At 43.6% G+C, this 19,550-nt stretch overlaps 1 protein-coding gene and 1 pseudogene across 2 annotated transcripts in view; both read right to left on the bottom strand.

The window, feature by feature from the left end:
- The window catches only part of RGS6 (regulator of G protein signaling 6), a 905,069-nt gene that overhangs the window by 754,162 nt on the left and 131,357 nt on the right, over positions 1–19,550 (bottom strand). The window lies entirely within an intron of this gene.
- On the bottom strand, positions 99–176 carry LOC141120752 (U2 spliceosomal RNA; annotated as a pseudogene).

The raw sequence follows: 19,550 nt of genomic DNA on the forward strand, positions 1-19,550 counted from the left end.
AAGTCTGGTAAACCAGGCCAGATTTAACGCGAGAGGAAAGGATACCCCCAGTACCCACTTTATTATATCAGGAATTAGTAACCAATTCCCCCCATTCAAATGGGTGCTGTTCTGTTTCCAAAAAATAATATTCACAGATACTACACTTGATCTTAGCCAAAAGGCCGAGAAGCGATGTAACCTGCAGCTTGGGTCGCTGGAGCCAGAGGCAGCATTGAATGTCTGGCAGTATTCTACGATCAATAATATCCATGACTGTGGAACCCATTGACCCTGCTGTGGGTAACTAGTAGCTATTTTTGGTGAAACAGTAACACTAAGGGGCCCTATTTAAAATGGGAAGCAGCATCTGCTCCGCACACCGCAGGATATTGCTCTAATTGTGCTACCCTGCACACGCGTTTTACATTTTAATTATAAATGGCAGAGAACCTAATGGAGCCTGTGGTGAGCTCTCCATAACATTGGAGAGAACATCCCCATACAAGAGGAAAATGACAGCTGGACATACAATTTGCTGATATTTAAACAGAGTAGGAGCGTGTTTCTTAAAAGGAGTGTAGAGTAAAAGGACTTGGAATATGTAGCCAATTGACATTGTGGCAAATGGCAGATATTGCCCTGATTTTAGTGCAGTTTGCCAAATTATTAAACCCCACTAACATCAAGACAACATCCGCCATGTGCCACAGTGTAGTGTGAATAATTAGGTGGTTGAATAATGCCATAAGTCCAGAGCTTCTGACCAGCTATAATACCTTGGTGCAGAACATGCCACTGTGGACAGACTGCACAGTTGTGAAAACTACATGAAAAGGCTGCTTTGCTATAAAGAATGCCATGTAACAAAACTACCATGTTAGATAGACTGCCCTGTTCAAAACAATGGTTTGTAGGGATCATAGGTGTGCGCAGCCTATTGCATTAGGGTGTGCACCTCAAAGCTCCAACACATATGCGTTTGGCATATTTACCGGCCTCTTCCTCGCTCTCCATCCTGAAACAATGGGAGGAAGGGGGAGCCAGGGAGCACATGGGAGACCCAGGCAACAGAAGGAAGAGGATCGGGGAAATAAGGGGTGGCAGGGGTGGCATATATTAGTACCAATCCCCTATATTTTCCTCCTGTGGCAGCTGAATGTTGACAAAAGGGAGAGGAGAAGCCTACACTCAGCTGCTGCAGGAGGAAAATACAGATCGGTTCCACTAAATTCCACCCACGTCACTTCTCCTGTCCAGGTTCTGAGGGTCGGCAAGGAAGGGTTGTGGTTTACCTGTCACCTGTCCACCATTGACAGGTTGCCAACCCCAGGATTAGGGTGTGCCCAGGCACACCTGGCACACCCCTTGCACACGCCTATGGTAGGGACACTGGGTAGCTTATTAAAATGTATTATATTATTTTGTAAAATAAATTTTCACAGAGATTAGTAAATAAAGTGAAGCTGGGTTTACTCCAATTAGCTAATCATGTGCTAGCAAAATTCAGTTTTTTAACAGGTTCACTTTATTATAATTATCTTCTTTAGTAAATCACCTCCTAAACCCCTGATTGACAGCTGATTGGCAAGAATGTGTAGGGCAGAATTGGGACAAGTGACATTTGATGAGAACTGCAGGCTATGCACTGAGTTTCAGCTGGAGCTTAGGGGTGGGTTATTTCTGTGGTTTTATGTAAAATAAACACTATTGATCTGCACAATCTGGAGTCTTTCCTCTCTGTTTGGAGTGCATGTGCCTTGTGTGAAAGCAGTTCTGTTGGCTGCATATACTGTATACCAGAAATATCATGAAAGCCCTGTTAGCAACTGGATGTTGTGGCTACTTATGCACTGTTTGACCTTCATGTACTAGTGGGGTCAAAGGATCCGGTAAGCAGTTTTGTTAAATCCCTGGTGGTGTTGGTGGAGCCACTTAGGTGCTCTGAATTTTGCAGGGTGAAGGCATTTAAGGGTAAAGGCATACCATATGCTAGTAGAGGAAGATAACAGCCTGATTCGAATAGCTTGGACTGCAGATTTTATGATTTGAAAGATTTTTTATTGGTTGTATTACATATCATATATCCATAAGGTCTTTATAACTGTCCTGATACTGGACTTACTATAAGTGTTTGTAGTGCCGCTATATATAGTGTTTTGTAAATCAAGTGTATTTTCTTGAAAAAAGGCTGCCAGTTGCTACCCTGTACAGCCACACATGTCTGTGAATATGAAAGTACTGCATGCGACAGTGGCAATACCTGCCCTCTGTAAGCCTAGGCACTTGATAAAGTGGTTCTATAGGCAAAAGGTTTGTTACCTTAACCTCCCTGGCAGTATGATTATGTCTGATTTTTGAATCTCAAAGCGGTACATTGTTTTGCATGGAAATTTGTTGTTTTATATTGTAGGCCTGTAAGACCTCTTTCACACTGGAGGCGTTTTTCAGGCGCTAAAAATAGCACCTGTAAAGCGCCTGAAAAATGCCTCTCCTGCAGCCGGAGAACGGGCTGTGCTTTCACACTGGGGCGTTGCACTGGCAGGACGTTAAAAAAGTCCTGCAAGCAGCATCTTTGGGGTGAAATGAATGGGCACCGCTGCAGAAGCGCCTGCAAATCGCTTTGGCAGCGGTGCTACAAGGGCGCATTTAACCCTTTCTTCTAGCAGCCGAATAGCGCCACTAAAACGACAGTAAAGCGCCGCTAAATCTACCGCTAACATTGCCCGCGGCTCAGTGTGAAAGGACTATAATTCTTAGGAATAACTCACTTAAATCTGTCCAAACAAGAGTCTAGTAGACATCCCGGGTATGATAAAGTTTGAAACACAAAATCATAAATTATAATATAATAAACAACTATAAATAATTATAAAAAATAATAATACATTTTATTCAATAATATAATCAAATCAAAAACACTGAAATTTGTCCAAACAAGGGTGCAATATTACTAGTCACTGTAATACTAGACACTGCATATTGGTTTAGTAAACATCCCGGGCATGAAAAATTTTGAAACATGGGACTGCACAAAGTCCGACGTCACAATCAGGACAATGGAAAGCATCCCTCTACGTCAAAAGTGGTTTTAGACCAGCTAGAAAACAGCGATAGTGAATTAGAAACACTTGCAGAATTGAGCGATAGTGATTCGTGGAGAAATTCGTCATCAGACATTGAAAGTGACGACACTGTTTTCTAGCTGGTCTAAAACTGCTTTTGACGTAGATGGGCACTTTTTGGATGCCATGGACGTTCTCAAGTTTCCAATCAGAAAGAATTGCAGAAAGTATGGAAAAAGTGCAGGCAGGGCACTGGACAAAGCACTAGGGACAAAACTGAGGTGAAATGATTTGATACGGTAATGTAATCTACATATTACAGTGTATTGTGTGTGTTATGTATTTGTACTTTATTTAATTTGATTTAATTTGCTGCTGGGCTCCGCCCCCATGCCTTGCGATGCTCGCAGGGAACGGAGCCCGGAACAGTGACACATCGGGCGAAGGATTCAGCCGGAGGATACAGCGGGAGGACATCGAAGGTTCCTAGGGACAAGCTAAGTACCTGTACCTGGATACTGCGGTGTAATCCCAAGTGTGGCTCAGGGTTCCGCATTTGGTACTGAAGATTAACCCAGAGCCACACTCGGGTCCTCTCTCAGTCCATGGCTGGCTCTTCTGCAGCAGCGCTGCTCCCTCTTCTTGCATTCACAGGAGGTTCTGAGAACAGTTCCTGCTGCTGTCAGTCAAATCTGGTGAGGAGAGAGCGGTGTCTATAGACACACACAGCCCGGCTCAGGAGCACGCCCGCATGAGTTCCCCTCAGCACACTGCTTGCTGAGGGGGAACTTGAAGAGGAGGACCAGAGTGCGCCAGTGGGGGACCCCAGAAAAGGAGGTATGGGACTGTTCTGTGTAATATCATTGCACAGAGCAGATATGTATAACATGTTTTTTATTTTAAAGGAAAAAAATATGCCTTTAAAACCAATTTAAGGAGACTTTGAACAAGCTTATCAATACCACTAACTAGACAAGGAGAATATGCAATATGCACTTAATATTGGCTACAGTTACAGTTTACTTTTCAGGTTTTTTCAATATACCTCAATAGATATCGTAAGTACTAAATTACCTGTTCAGAACTCCGTTTTACACTCTCCAATACTTATGATAAAAGACTACACGACTACACGTAACACAGTGCAAGACGATTAATTACTGTTAGTTATCTGATCCCCTTGGGTGTTATGTGGCTGAAAGGATTGCCGGATGCTACAGATACCCCCTTGTGAGTAATTATTTTATGATAACCGTACCCCGGGGTTACCAATATGTGGTTATGAAAAATGTTTTCTCAGCTTCCCATCTTCAAACTAATTGGCTCTGGCTCATTATACAGTAGTCACTTTACTTAACTTGATGTGTGAATCTTTTGCAAAGCTGTTATTGGTCCATATACATATAATTTCATAATTATCTATAGGAAACTGATGATTAGATTGCATGGATTCTTCAGTCCGTTACACTGCTTGTCTTGTTCACAAATAGATCCAAGTAGCTGACAATTCAGAAAGAAAAATTTTCATACACATTGAGGTACTTCAAAATCTCAAGTCCAGGGACACTTTGATCTTGAAGTGTTATGTATACCTAAGCCTCTGGCTCATTATGTCAGAGGACCAAATCACATTAGAACCTCATCACAACATATTTATTACACTGGATTTTTCTTTTCTTGTTGCAGGTATAGAGGGTGTGAGTTTAGCCATTAATAACCACTATGGTAAAGAAAACAATAATCTGCATCAGAGGAGGGCTGGGCTGAGGGATATCTGCTTCCTTGTGGGTCAGTACCAAACATATATGTTGGGCTGGTGGTTCTGAGCGGAGATGCTCTCACATTCAGGCCTCACTCGGAGTGGGATTTTCTGGTCCATAGCAGCTGCTTGGCATTTTATTACACAAAAAAAACAGCGCTCAATGGGGGCAGAAAATAAAAGAACTATTATAAATGATATGCATAATCAAGTTCATTTAATTGAATGCACGCTAAAAATAAAAATCACAACAGTCAGATGAAAAGATAAGATACAAAAATAGAACTTAGGCCATCATAACCCACATCGATTTATATCCTTGTGGATTCTTCTTTATTTGGTATTTAGCATATAGTTGTCTAACATATTATCAGGGCCATATACTTATACACACACATATATATATCAGTCATGGCCAAAATTGTTGGCACCCCAGAACATTTTTCCAGAAAATCAAGTATTTCTCACAGAAAAGTATTGCAATAACACATGTTTTGCTATACACGTGTTTATTCCCTTTGTGTGTATTGGGACAAAACAAAAAAGGGAGGAGAAAAAGCAAATTGGACATAATGTTACAAAAAACTCCAAAAATGGGATGGTCAAAATTCTTGGCACCCTTTCAAAATTGTAGATAAATAAGATTGTTTCAAGCATGTGATGCTCCTTAAAACTCACCTGGGGCAAGTAACAGGTGTGGGCAATATAAAAATCACACCTGAAAGCAGATAAAAAGGAGAGAAGTCCACTTAGTCTTTGCATTGTGTGTCTGTGTGTGCCACACTAAGCATGGACAACAGAAAGAGGAGAAGAGAACTGTCTGAGGACTTGAGAACCAAAATTGTGGAAAAATATCAACAATCTCGAGGTTACAAGTCCATCTCCAGAGATCTAGATTTGCCTTTGTCCACAGTGCGCAACATTATCAAGAAGTTTGCAACCCATGGCAATGTAGCTAATCTCTCTGGGCGTGGATGGATTTTTAAAGCAGCTTACCTGTTAAATCCTTTTCTTGGAGTACATCACGGGACACAGAGCACCATGATAATGACTATCTGGGTTATATGCTACCTTTAGGTGATTGGACACTGGCAACCAATAGTAAGAAGGTTCCTCCCATATAACCCCTCCCATACAGGAAGTACCTTTAGTTTTGTAGCAAGCAATGAAGATCCCAGAAATGAAGGGAGGGACCTCTGTGTCCCGTGATGTACTCCAAGAAAAGGATTTTACAAATAAGCTGTTTTAAAAATCCTTTTTTCTTTATCGTACATCACGGGACACAGAGCACCATAATAATGACTATCTGGGATGTCCTAAAGCAATGCATTTGAGGGGAGGGAACATAGTATTTCTAGAGCCCAGGACTTATAAAGCTGCTTGCAGCACGCTGTGGCCAAAAACAGTCTCCCTTTGAGATCTAACAACCAGTTGGTTAAAACCTGGTGAATGTATGAACCGAAGACCAAGCGGCCGCTTTGCAAACCTGAGCCATAGACACCTGTTGGCGCACTGCCCATGATGCACTAACTCCTCTAGTAGAGTGAGCTTTGAGATACCGAGGTGGAACCTTGCATTTCAACTCATACGCCTGGATAATGACCTGGCAAATCCACCTTGAACTAGTTGCTGCCTGTCCCTTCTTAGGACCCTCTGGCAGAACAAAAAGGGAGTCAGTCTTCCGAAAAGGAAGTAAAGTAAACCTTGACTGCTCTCACCACATCCAGTGAGTGAAGCAACCTTTCCTTCTTAGACTTAGGGTTGGGAAAAAAGGAAGGTAAAATGATATCCTGATTCAAATGAAAACTGGAAACCACTTTAGGTAAAAAATCTGGACGGGGACGCATCACCACCTTGTCCTGATGTAAAAACAGAAAAGGTTTTTCACAAGAAAGGGCGGCCAATTCTGACACCCTTCTAGCCGAGGTTATGGCCACCAAAAAGACCAATTTCCTTGTCATTAGAATCAAAGGAATATGCCCAATAGGCTCAAAGGGTTGACTCTGTAGAGCTGATAGCACCAAGTTCAGGTCCCAGGGGCATAAGGGTGGCTTAACCGGCGGCCTTAAGTGCAGTACCCCTTTGACGAAAGTTCGTACTAAAGAATGAGATGCAATTGGCCTCTGGAAAAAAACTGATAAGGCCGAAATTTGTCCCTTAATGGTCCCTAAAGACAGGTTTAAGTCAATCCCTGTTTGGAGAAAGGCAAGGACCCTCCCAATCGTATACTTGCGAGGATGCCATCTTCTCTTCTCGCACCAGGAAATGTACGATTTCCAGACCCTATGGTAAATACTTCTAGAAACTGGCTTTCTAGCATTTATCAGAGTAGTCAAGACTGATCCTCTGATACCACGGTCTTTCAGTACCCGTGCCATGCCATCAAATTCAGCGACCATAAAGAAGGATGGTATATGGGACCTTGGGACAACAAGTCTGGACGGTATGGGAGGCACAATGGGTCCCCCACCGCCATCCTCACAATCTCTGAGTACCAGGACCTCCTGTGCCACCCTGGGGCCACCAGAATCACTGTTTTCTGTTCCTCCTGTATCCTGTGTAACAGGTGTGGCAGCAACTGGACCGGAGGAAAAGCATAAATTAGGGAATACCGTTCCCAGGGAATCACCAATGCATCCGTCCTGACGGCAAGCAGATCCCTGGATACAAACCTGTTCCCCTTGGCATTGAATCTGGATGCCAGGAGATCCACATCTGGCCTCCTCCAGTGCTGGCAGATTTGAAGGAAAACTTCGGGGTGAAGGGACCACTCCCCCGGTAACAATTGCTGACGACTTAGGTAATCTGCCCGCCAATTGTCCACACCTGGAATAAAGACTGCTGACAGAAATGGCATGTGTCTCTCTGCCCAAGTTAATATGTGATTTACTTCCCTTTGGGCCACCCGGCTCCGGGTGCCCCCTTTGTGGTTGATGTATGCCACAACCGCGGAGTTGTCGGACTGGACTTAGACAGGAGAACCCCGCAATCTGGACATCCAGAATAGGAGAGCCAAGCGAGCTGCCCGGATTTCCAACAGATTGATGGGCAAGGTCTTCTCTACTTGGGACCATCTTCCCTGTACGGAAGCCTCTTCCAGGACTGCTCCCCAGCCGAGACGACTGGCGTCCGTAGTTACCACCTTCCAGGTTACTGATGGAAAGGATTTTCCGCCCAAGTTGTTGGTTTTTGACCACCAAGAGAGGTCCTGTTTTACCTGTAAGGATAGAGACATGGGATGATCCAAAGTTTGAACAGACTTGTCCCAAGCCTCCAGGATAGTTTTCTGGAACAACCTGGAGTGAAACTGCGCATAAGGAACTGCGCTGAAAGATGACACCATCTTGCCCAGCAACCTCATGCACTGTTCAATTGAAGGCCTTTCTGCCCTTTTGACCTCTCGAACCAGCTCCATTATGGAGTTGACCTTTAAGGGAGGTAAAATGACCCTTTCTTGGGTTGTGTCCAGGATCAGGCCCAGATATGTCAAGACTTGAGCTAGACGAAGGGCCGATTTGTCCATATTCAGAACCCAGCCTAGGAACCTCAGGAAACGAACGGTAGTGGTAACGTTTTCTACTAAGGTGAAATAAGATTGGTCCCTTAACCTCCCCGGCGGTATGATTATTTCGGATTTTAGGTGCTGAAAGCGGTACAATTATTTTGCAGGGAAATTTGGCGTTTTATATTGTAGGCCTGTAATTCTTAACAATAACACACTTATATATATATATATAAAACTGCATGCAGGGCATGGGCCAAAGCACTGGGGACAAAAGGGATGTGAAATGATTTCATACAGTACTGTAATCTGTAAGATTACAGTACTGTATGTGTTATGATTTTCACATTTTTTTGAATTTGCCGACAGGCTCCGCCCCCGTGCGTCGTGCCGCTCGCAGGGAATGGAGCCTGGCACAGAGAGGCTTCGGAGGAGACAGAGCCCACGGACACTGCGGGGGACATCGCAGGATCCTGGGGACAAGGTAAGTAACGCCGCACCAGAATCCTGCAATGTAATCCCGAGTGTGGCTCGGGGTTACCGCTAATGGGACTGAAATTTAACCCCGAGCCACACTCGGGATTACCGTCAGGGAGGTTAACAGAAGGTCGTCCAGATATCCTACCACCGAGATCTTTTGGGACCTTAGGAATGCCAATACTGGAGCCAGAACCTTTGTGAAGACCCGAGGGGCCGTGGCTAGACCAAATGGAACTGCCACAAACTGGAAATGACACCCCTCTACTGCGAAGCGCAGAAATCTTTGATGCAGCCCGAAAATCGGTACATGCAGGTACGAGTCCTTGATGTCTATGGATGCTAAAAAATCCCCTTTTCTCAAGGATGCGATTACTGAACGAACTGACTCCATACGGAAGGTTCGGACGTTTAGAAAGGAATTGAGGGACTTGAGGTCCAGAATGGGCCTTACCTCCCCGTTTGGCTTCGGCACAGTAAATAGGTTTGAGTAGAACCCCTTGAATCTTTCCTTGTGTGGAACCTCGATAATTACCTGCTGCCTTTCCAGATGTTCTAAGGCCAGGAACAAGCCCCTCTTTTTCTCTGGGTCCAATGGGACTCTGGAAACCAGAAACCGAGTTGTGGGAAAATTCCGGAACTCTATTTTGTAACCTTGTGCTACAGTGGAAATGACCCACCTGTCCTGAACCAATTTCCCCCAAGCATCTGCGAACCGCCGCAGTCTGCCCCCCCACCCACAAGAGCGGAGGTTCCCCTTCACAAGGAAGACTTGGAATTGGTTTTGGCCGGTTTCTGGGTCCAAGGTTTTTTCTGACCCTGAGGTTTCTTAAAAGTAGGCGGCTGAGGCCGTCGATACCTCTTGGGAGAAGAGGCGCCTGGCCCAGGAGCACTGGGAATCTTAAAGGAAGGCTGCTTATTCCTTCTTTTAACTGGAAGCAAGGTGCTCTTTCCTCCTGAGATCTTTTGGATATATTTATCCAGATCTTCTCCAAATAGACGCTCACCATGAAAAGGAAAAGCCGCGAGTAGCCTTTTGCATGGCGTCTCGGCTGACCAGTTCTTCAACCACAAGACCCTGCGCATATGAATTGAAAGTAGCGCAAAACGAGACATTTGCTGTATCAAGTCCTTTAAGGCGTCTACCGCAAAACATAAAGCGTGAGGAAGTTCCGACAATTCGTCAGAAAATTCCTCCTGAACAGTTAGGTTCCTGACCAACCTCTTAAAATGGACCTTCAAGGACTGGCAAATACCGATAGCCGCAACTGCCAGTTGTACTGCTGACCCAGCCACCGTAAATGAGGCTTTTAGTAAGGATTCCAGTTTTTTATCTGCCGGATACTTAAACCCTTGGGCATTATCCACTGGACAGGTTAGGCTTTTATTCACTGAAGAAATGGCAGCATCAACCAAAGGTGTATTCCACTTCTTCCTGAATTTTTCCTCCATAGGATATAAAAAAGAAAACCTTTTTGGAGGCAAGTATATCCTGTCCGGGTGGTCCCAGTCAGCGTAAATCACCTGCTCCAATAATGGATGCACAGGGAATGCCTGGGAACCTTGCTGAGGACGCAAGGATCCCAGCGTAGAACAGGAGAGTCCTGATCCCTGTACCGGGGTAACTTAAACCCTGCTCTCACCATTTCAGCCAAAGATTGGATAAACAATTTCTGGGATTGGGAAGCTGAAATTGGTTCCTCAGAACCTGAGTCCTCCGCCGAGGACTCTTCAGCCTCTCCTTCCTCTTTATCCTTTACGGCCACCTCCTCCAAATCCTCTGCCCATTCTGGATCCAGATCACAAGGACCCACCTGGCTAAGAGAGTCCTGGTGCTCAAGTGACTCTCCACTGGGACCAGGCTCAGGAGAGGGAGATCTATGACGCTTCTTCCCTCCCTGCATTTCTGAGGCAATCATACCTGCTATCTTGCCTTCAAGGCCAGCTAAGGCTGATGCTAAGTCATCCTTAGTAACATAAGCCGATGCAGGGACATTGGTAGTGGCCACTACGCCTGACAAATGCAATGGCTCAGCCAGGCCAAATGCCTCAGGTCTTTCAGGGGAGACTGATGCTGCAGTAACCTGAGGTTGATCTCCTGTTTTTGAAGGAGTCACTTTAACCCCTGGACTTGCCCTGCTCCCTGTACCTCTTTTTCTGGAAGACATTGCTTACAAGAGTTGAGGAAAAAAGTACTCCCTCTGAGCTATATGGCTGGATCCAGCGTATAGCAGCTACCACAGCCTTTACCAGCCTTCAACCTGTTGCAACTGCCCAACTCACGTACCCAGACCTTTGTGTCCCACCGCGCACTAGGCTCCTATTATGAGCCTAAACTGACAAGCAGCATTGGCACACGTGGTGCGTGACCTCCCTTTATACGCACGCGCCGCCATGTGACTAATGCACGCATGCCCGGGAATCTCACTGCGCATGCGCATGCCCACGGGGGACGCGGAGTGCACACACAGGCATACCGCAATGCATGCGGCGACTGCCACCCGTGCCCGCCATAGCTCAAACGGATGAGTACAGGCGCACGGGCACGCGGCGCAAACCCCCGACACACGCGCACGCCCAGGGCACGCGGCCCCCATGTGGGAGACACCGCCTAAGTGTATCTGCCGGCTGCTTCAATACAGTGGGGACACAAGACAGGCAAAATTGGAATAAAACATCACGTTATAGCAACAACAGTAGTATTTTTAGGCCTCCCAGAGGGAGTACTCACCGGTCCTCGCTGCAGGGCCTGACACAGGCCCAATCTTCCCCCATCACGGCGGGTAGCGCCACTGAGGACCTTCAAGGACCGGGTCCCCCTTTGGTCGGGGTCCACACCCTTGGACCTGTTAGGCACCCTTCTGGTTCCCTTGGGCAAGTGATAGACCAGGAATACCATATAACAAGGGTCCAGCGCCATAAAGGACACATTACAGGTAAAACCTTGTTCTTGAACCAAGGCTCGGGTACCATCCACTTTAGCTTTAACATGCCATCCGAATGGATCCGATTATAACATCCTCACTGGGACATCATTTGAAGAATTTGAAGAGCTTCCACAGCCATGACCATCACCTTCAAGACACTGGCAAAAAACTAAGGGTACTTCCTGTATGGGAGGGGTTATATGGGAGGAACCTTCTTACTATTGGTTGCCAGTGTCCAATCACCTAAAGGTAGCATATAACCCAGATAGTCATTATTATGGTGCTCTGTGTCCCCTGATGTACGATAAAGAAAATTGATGAAAGGTTGCAACGCAGGATAGTCCGGATGGTGGATAAGCAGCCCCAAACAAGTTCCAAAGAAATTCAAGCTGTCCTGCAGGCTCAGGGAGCATCAGTGTCAGCGCAAACTATCCGTCGGCATTTAAATGAAATGAAACGCTATGGTAGGAGACCCAGGAGGACCCCACTGCTGACACAGAGACATAAAAAAGCAAGACTACAGATTGCCAGAATGTACTTGAGTAAGCCAAAATCCTTCTGGGAAAACATCTTGTGGACAGATAAGACCAAGATAGAGCTTTTTGGTAAAGCACATCATTCTACTGTTTACCAAAAACAGAATGAGGCCTACAAAGAAAAGAACACATTACCTACGGTGAAATATGGTGGAGGTTCAATGATGTGTTGGGGTTTTTTGCTGCCCCTGGCACTGGGTGCCTTGAATGTGTGCAAGGCATCATGAAATCTGAGGATTACCAAAGGATTTTGGGTCGCACTGTAGAGCCCAGTGTCAGAAAGCTGGGTTTGCGTCCGAGATCTTGGGTCTTCCAGCAGGACAATGACCCCAAACATGCGTCAAAAAGCACCCAGAAATGGATGGCAACAAAGCGCTGGAGAGTTATAAAGTGGCCAGCAATGAGTCCAGATCTAAATCCCATTGAACACCTGTGGAGAGATCTTAAAATTGCTGTTGGGAAAAGGCGCCCTTCCAATAAGAGAGACCTGGAGCAGTTTGCAAAGGAAGAGTGGTCCAAAATTCCGGGTGAGAGGTGTAAGAAGCTTATTGATGGTTATAGGAAGTGACTGATTTCAGTTATTTTTTCCAAAGGGTGTGCAACTAAATATTTAGTTAAGGATGCCAAGAATTTTGATCAGCCCATTTTTGGAGTTTTGTGTGACATTATGTCCAATTTGCTTTTTTTGCTCCCTTTTTTTGTTTTGTTCCAATACACACAAAGGGAATAAACATGTGTATAGCAAAACATGTGTTGCTGCAATACTTTTCTGTGAGAAATACTTGATTTTCTGAAAACATTTCTGGGATGCCAACAATTTCGGCCATGACTGTATATATATAGATAGATATATCTATATATATATAGATAGATCTATATATATAGATCTATCTATATATAGATAGATCTATACATATTATCATTTCCTGTCTATTTTAATATGTATCAAGTTATTCATTAATGTAATAATTTTTTAGTGATATGGTAATATTGGTACACATAGTTTACATACAACTCTCCATAATTTATCATATATTATCATGATGAGATATCACAGCATATATATCAACTCACAATATTTAATTAATTTTTGCTGTTATTTATTTACCATATGTAATGTACCATGTGTAATTTTGATGTCTACCTTTCTCCAGAGGTTAGCAGCTGCACTGGGGTCCAGACAATTTTAAATATCGATTATGACATGATAATGATTTTTTATGACTGGCTTTTTTAGCGCTTAAGGACTATATTGTTTTTTGCTTGGCATTTTATAACTATCTATTCTATGTCCAGGCTTGTGATCTTCCAGTGTCTAAAACCTTTGCAGTTATGAGATGTTAGACAACTGAATGCAAAGAACCACAAAGGAAATTGAAGCAGGATAAATCTGTGAAATTTATTTTTTTAACCACTTCCCGCCCGGCTTATAGCAGAATGACGGCCGGGCGGTGGTTCAGTTATCCAGACTGGGCGTCAAATGACGCCCTGCAGGATAACAGCCGCCGCACGCCCCTGGGGACACGCATCAGTCTGACACACCGGCGGAGGCTCTTTACCACGTGATCCGCCATGTCCAATCATGGTTGATCATGATGTAAACAGGAAGAGCCATTGATTGGCTTTTCCTCACTCGCGTCTGACAGACGCGAGTAGAGGAGAGCTGATCGGCGACTCTCCTGACAGGGGGGGTCTGCGCTGATTGTTTATCAGCGCAGACCCCCCTCAGATGCCCACACTAGACCACCAGGGAAGCCCCAGCATATGGATGGCCAGGTACACCCCCCCTTGACCATCCACATGTGAAAAAATATGCCCAAAATATGCCAATCAGTGCCCACAAATGGGCACTGACTGGCACCTCTGTGGCACATTACAAAACAGGGATGCCCAGCAATGCCACCCATCGGTGTCATCAGTGCCACCCATCAGTGTCCATCAGTGCCACCTATCAGTGCCCATCCGTGCCCATCAGTGTCCACCTATCAGTGCCCATCAGTGCCCATCAGTGCTCATCCGTGCCACCTAACAGTGCCACCCATAAGTACCCATCAGTGTCACCCATAAGTACCCATCAATGCTGCCTATGAGTGCCCATCAAAGCCGCTTACGAGTGCCCATCAGTGCCAATTATGTGTGCCCATCAGTGCCGCATACCAGTGCCACCTATCAGTGCCCATCAGTGCCACCTATCAGTGCCCATCAGTGCCGCCTATCAGTGTCCATCATTAGTGCCTGTCAGTGCCACCTCATCGGTGCCACCTCATTGGTGCCACCTCATTGGTGCCACCTCATCGGTGCACATCAGTGCCACCTTATCAGTGCCCGTCAGTGAAGCCATATCAGTGCCCGTCATTGAAGAAGAAAACTTACTTATTTACAAAAAAATGTAACAGAAACAAAGAAAAACTTGTTTTTTTCAAAATTTTTGGTCATTTTTTATTTGTTGAGCAAAAAATAAAAAATGCAGAGGTGATCAAATACCCCCAAAAGAAAGCTCTATTTGTGGGAACAAAATTATAAAAAATTTGTTTGGGTACAGTGTAGCATGACCGCGCAACTGTCATTCAAATTGTGACAGTGCTGAAAGCTGAAAATTGGCCTGGGTAGGAAGGTATCTAAGTGCCTGGTATTGAAGTGGTTAAAGGAAGCTGAATGATAATGATTATTAGAGATGTGCACAACAGAAACATTTGTTTAGTTTCGGATTAATTCTTTAAGGAAATCATTTAGTTTTGTCATAATTGTTATGTTAAAATAGATTTGTTCGGTTTATTCAGATTTGTTCATATATTCAGATTTATTTCATATATTCGTTGTTCTGAATTTTCTGAAGTTTTTTTAAAAGATTGGCTATATAAATTTTATCATGGTAATTTTGGGAGATTACTTATACGCTCTGAGTCATCCCTGCTAGTCCAACACACACAAAAAATGGAATAAGCTGATTGGACGATATTAACTGGAGTTGTGTGCATCCAAAAGTAACCTTACTCTATTTATTGCAATACGTTTTCATTTCATATGTAGTGCATTTTTTATAACATCAAAAAATGTTAATGCAAAAAGAATTTGCTGATTATCCAAGAGTCAAAGACTAACGCGCCACTCTCATCCGAATAAAACAAATGTATCCAAATTAATACGTATTCATTTGTTATGTTATTAAGTTGAATTCATTTTCTTATGCCCAACTGACTTTGTTAGGCCATGTACATACAAATTAAACGAATGGTCTCTCAAGTTCAACCCCAATACAAAAGGAATCTTATTGGAATATTCACGCTACACTCACTAGAATAAAAACAAATGCATCAAAATAAAAAACATTACCAAAAGGCCTAAACCTAAACTATGACATCATGTCATCCGAATTAAAAAAATGAATACGAATTAATTCACTGTTTTCGATATTATTTATTTCAGATTCGTTGATATTTGTTACTATTGTGATTCGAATATTCGGATGCATCCCAATCTCTGAATAACGAAAATTTCGTCCAAATTTCGATATGTAATGAAACAAATTGCACATGTCTAATGATTATTTGTAATGATGGCATGGTATTTTTTTAAGTGAGACAATATTATTTTCACAGACCAGCAGTTATCTTGTTCAGTTCAAAAAAACACTTCCACATTCACAATTAATCCCTTACAATCACACTTTTTTGCATACACTGTATATATAGGTACATAGTTACATAGTTAGTAAGGTTGAATAAAGACACCAGTCTATCCAGTTCAACCTGAGTGAGTGTGTGTGTACAATTATCCCTATTTATTTAAGGTACCCATATAGCGCCCTCAATTTACACAGCACTCCACACATACATTGCACACTCACATTGGTCCCTACCCTCAAGGAGCCCACAATCCAAGGTCCCCAACTCACATTCATATACTAGGGCCAATTTTTTTACAGAAGCCAATTAACCTACCAGCATGTCTTTGGAGTGTGGGAGGAAACCGGAGTACCCGGAGGAAACCCACGCAGGCACAGGAAGAACATGCAAACTCCAGGCAGGTAGTGTCGTGGTTGGGATTCGAACCAGCGACCCTTATTTATAAAAAGATATTTTACAATAAACCATACTCTCTAGGACAGTGGTCTCCAAACTGCAGCCATGGGGCCTGATGTGGCCCTTATTTGTCTTTATCTGGCCCTTGGGGCATGACGTTACGTAATGTCAGAGGGGGGCAGGGTCACCCGTTTACATCACCGTGTGGACCCGCCCTCAGCTATATAACAGCTGTCATCGCAAGGAGGCTTCAGTCAGTAGGAGCCTCCCATGAAGGCGGAGTTTTTTCATTTTTTTATCCTGTCGTCAGAGGCTGTGATCGAAGATGAATGGACATTTTTTTTATTTTTTTCAATAAAGGACTTGTCCCAAATTGTCTACTGTAATTTTTAACATTTTGATACTTTTTTTGGTGAATGGGTAGGGGTATAATGTCCTCCCCATGTTGAGGGCATGTGGCCTGGTACGGTTCAGGAGGGGGGGTGCTCTCTCGTCCCCCCCTTTTCCTGCGGCCTGCCAGGTTGCATGCTCAGATAAGGGTCTGGTATGGATTTTGGGGGGACCCCTATGCCATTTTTTTTTTAATTTTGGCTTGAGGTTGCACTTAAAATCCATACCAGACCTGAAGGGCCTGGTATGGATTTTGGGGGGGATGCCTACGTCATTTAAAAAAAAAAATTTGGTGCAGGGTTCCCCCTACTATCTATACCAGTCCTGAAGGGCCTGCTATGGATTTTGGGGGGATCCCCACGCTTTTTTTTTAAATTTGGGTGCGGGGTTCCCCTTAATATCGATACAAGACCCAAAGGGCCTGGTAATGCACTGGGGGGGGGGGAGCCATGACTTTTTCAATGATTTTCATCTATATTGCCGGGACCCGACAATACATTACAGCCGCAAGTATTTTTGACTGAAATTTTTTCCTTTAGAAATGTCATTTTGCTGTGGTATTGTTCTAAACACGGGAATAATGCACTACTTTACAGGCATACTAAGGACACCCCCCCAGGCAGGATATTTAAAGGAATATTTCATTTTTATTGTGTCACTTTAAGCATTAATAAAATCACTGCTCCCGAAAAACGTCCGTTTTTAAAACTTTTTTTTGCATTGATACATGTCCCCAGGGGCAGGACCCAGGTCCCCAAACACTTCTTATGGCAATAACTTGCATATAAACCTTTAAAATGAGCACTTTTGACTTTTCATGTTCGTATCCCATAGACTTTAACGGTATTTGCGTGTTTGTACGAATTTTTTGCCTGTTCGCAAGTTCTGGTGTTCGGCTCACCCCTAATAACCACCAATCACTGCAGTACACTTTATGTGGTGCAATTTGATCCCACAGGAAACCACCCCTACCCATGAAATGGCCATTTGGTTGCATTTATCTCTCAGGCCAAAAGTTCCCAGTCCTCCTCTGCGCTAAATGAAGCATGGGTCATGGTGCAGTGTTTGTACAAATACAGAGCTCTGTCTAGACTGGGCAGATTAAGATGGACTGCTGTGTAGCTTACTTTCCATTGGTGGTTTATCCCATGCCTAATTACAGCTTGAGTTTACCAGAATTCCAAATGCTAAAGGCACATACACATGTGTGATACGTGAACAGCATCGGATGAGAAAATGCACCTTTAAAAATGCATTAACTTTGTCTATAGTGTTCCCAATTAGCTAAACATTTTAAAGAAATACAGTATGTATAAGCAATGATAAGGAAAGCTTCAAATCCTTGATAAAATACTCATACTTTCAGCTTTCCAATGCAAGAATGAAAGCCAATGGAATAAAGCTATGTTCACGCTTGTGCAGTGCAGAAACCAGAGCAAAATCGTGCACTCTCCCGCAAAGCACTAAAATGCGCACACCTTCTGCAGGTGCATGGTGGTGTCATTCATTCTTAATGGCACCCTCACGCATCTTGTTAACACACACATGTTCACGCGCACTTAAATGTACAGCAACAAAATACCATGTGTTTCAGAGCAGCACAATTTTTGAAAAGGGCCAGGCACATCCATTGAAATGAATGGGCTGTTCCAAATACGATGTGCAGGAATGCACAGAAGTACACAAAAACATTTCAACTGCATGGTGTGAACAGAGCCTAACTCCACTGAAATTTGTGGTAGTTATCCCATCTGGCCTACCTCAGGCTTTTCTCAGACTGTGTGCTGCATTCAGATTTGATATTAGTAGTTTAATTTTCTACTTTCAACAACTGAATAATCACCAAGAAGGTAACCAAACCAAGGAAGTCCCTGGAAATAATGTATTATGTCAATTTAAAATGGGCAGATTTTGTCTTACTATAGAGAAAAGAATTGTACTAGTCTAAAGAGCTGGGATTGTCTTACTTTCATACTAATCTTCAGAGGGACAGCGTCATAAATCCTCATTTCCTTGTTGCTAGGGAAACACATCCCCAATTTGTCACAGGGACACACCATAACACATTCAGTGAAACGTCAGGCCTTCTGACTTTAAAGGCAGCCAAGCATGATAAAAGCAAGCATATTGATAAACTCTAAGATTCAGATTTGCTAGAATCTAATTTATTAAAAAGTCAGTTATACATCTTATGAGCATTCCAAAACATACCATGTAAAACACAAAAGTAACAGGTTTTACAATGAAAACATGGCAATCAGGTGGTGAACACAATAAACAGAGCTGAATGCAATTAAATAGTATGTATTCCTCTCATTACTAAATATAAGTATTTATGTATTCTTAACAAACAGTAAATGAGCCCTTGCTGACTTAGGTGGGTGCAGGCAGTGTGAAGCAATTAGTCCTTAAATGTCACAGCAGAATCACTAAAATTGTCTAAGTCATCCCCCCTTTTAGCAGTGACTCAGCAACTTTTCAGGCATCTAATCTCTAATGTAAATTCAGGTGCTCTGGGATGGGAGAGCAGGATAAGCTGAGTTGTTGGGAACTTTGAAGATGAATTGCTCCTAAGGGCCTGCAGCTACATAGGTCAGTAATTACTTGTTTTGCAGCTGATTTACTGCCTATTAATTATGTGTAACTATTTGAATCCTCATAGTCACAAGTTCACATTAAGGAGGAAGATGGAGCGTTAAAGCATTTTACAGATGCACATTTAAAGTTTTAGTAAGCACCCCCCACCCCCCCAAAAAAAGTTACAATTTTTGTAGTTTCCCTGTGCCCTTTGTTTATTTATTTGTTTATTCCTTTATGAGAAATTACTTGTTAAACTTGCCAGCCACTAGCACCCCCTCATTCTTGGTGGCAAAAATCTGCAGAGAGCCTCCCC

Source organism: Aquarana catesbeiana, linkage group LG13, assembly GCF_042186555.1.
Source record: "Aquarana catesbeiana isolate 2022-GZ linkage group LG13, ASM4218655v1, whole genome shotgun sequence".
Classification (NCBI taxonomy): domain Eukaryota; kingdom Metazoa; phylum Chordata; class Amphibia; order Anura; family Ranidae; genus Aquarana; species Aquarana catesbeiana.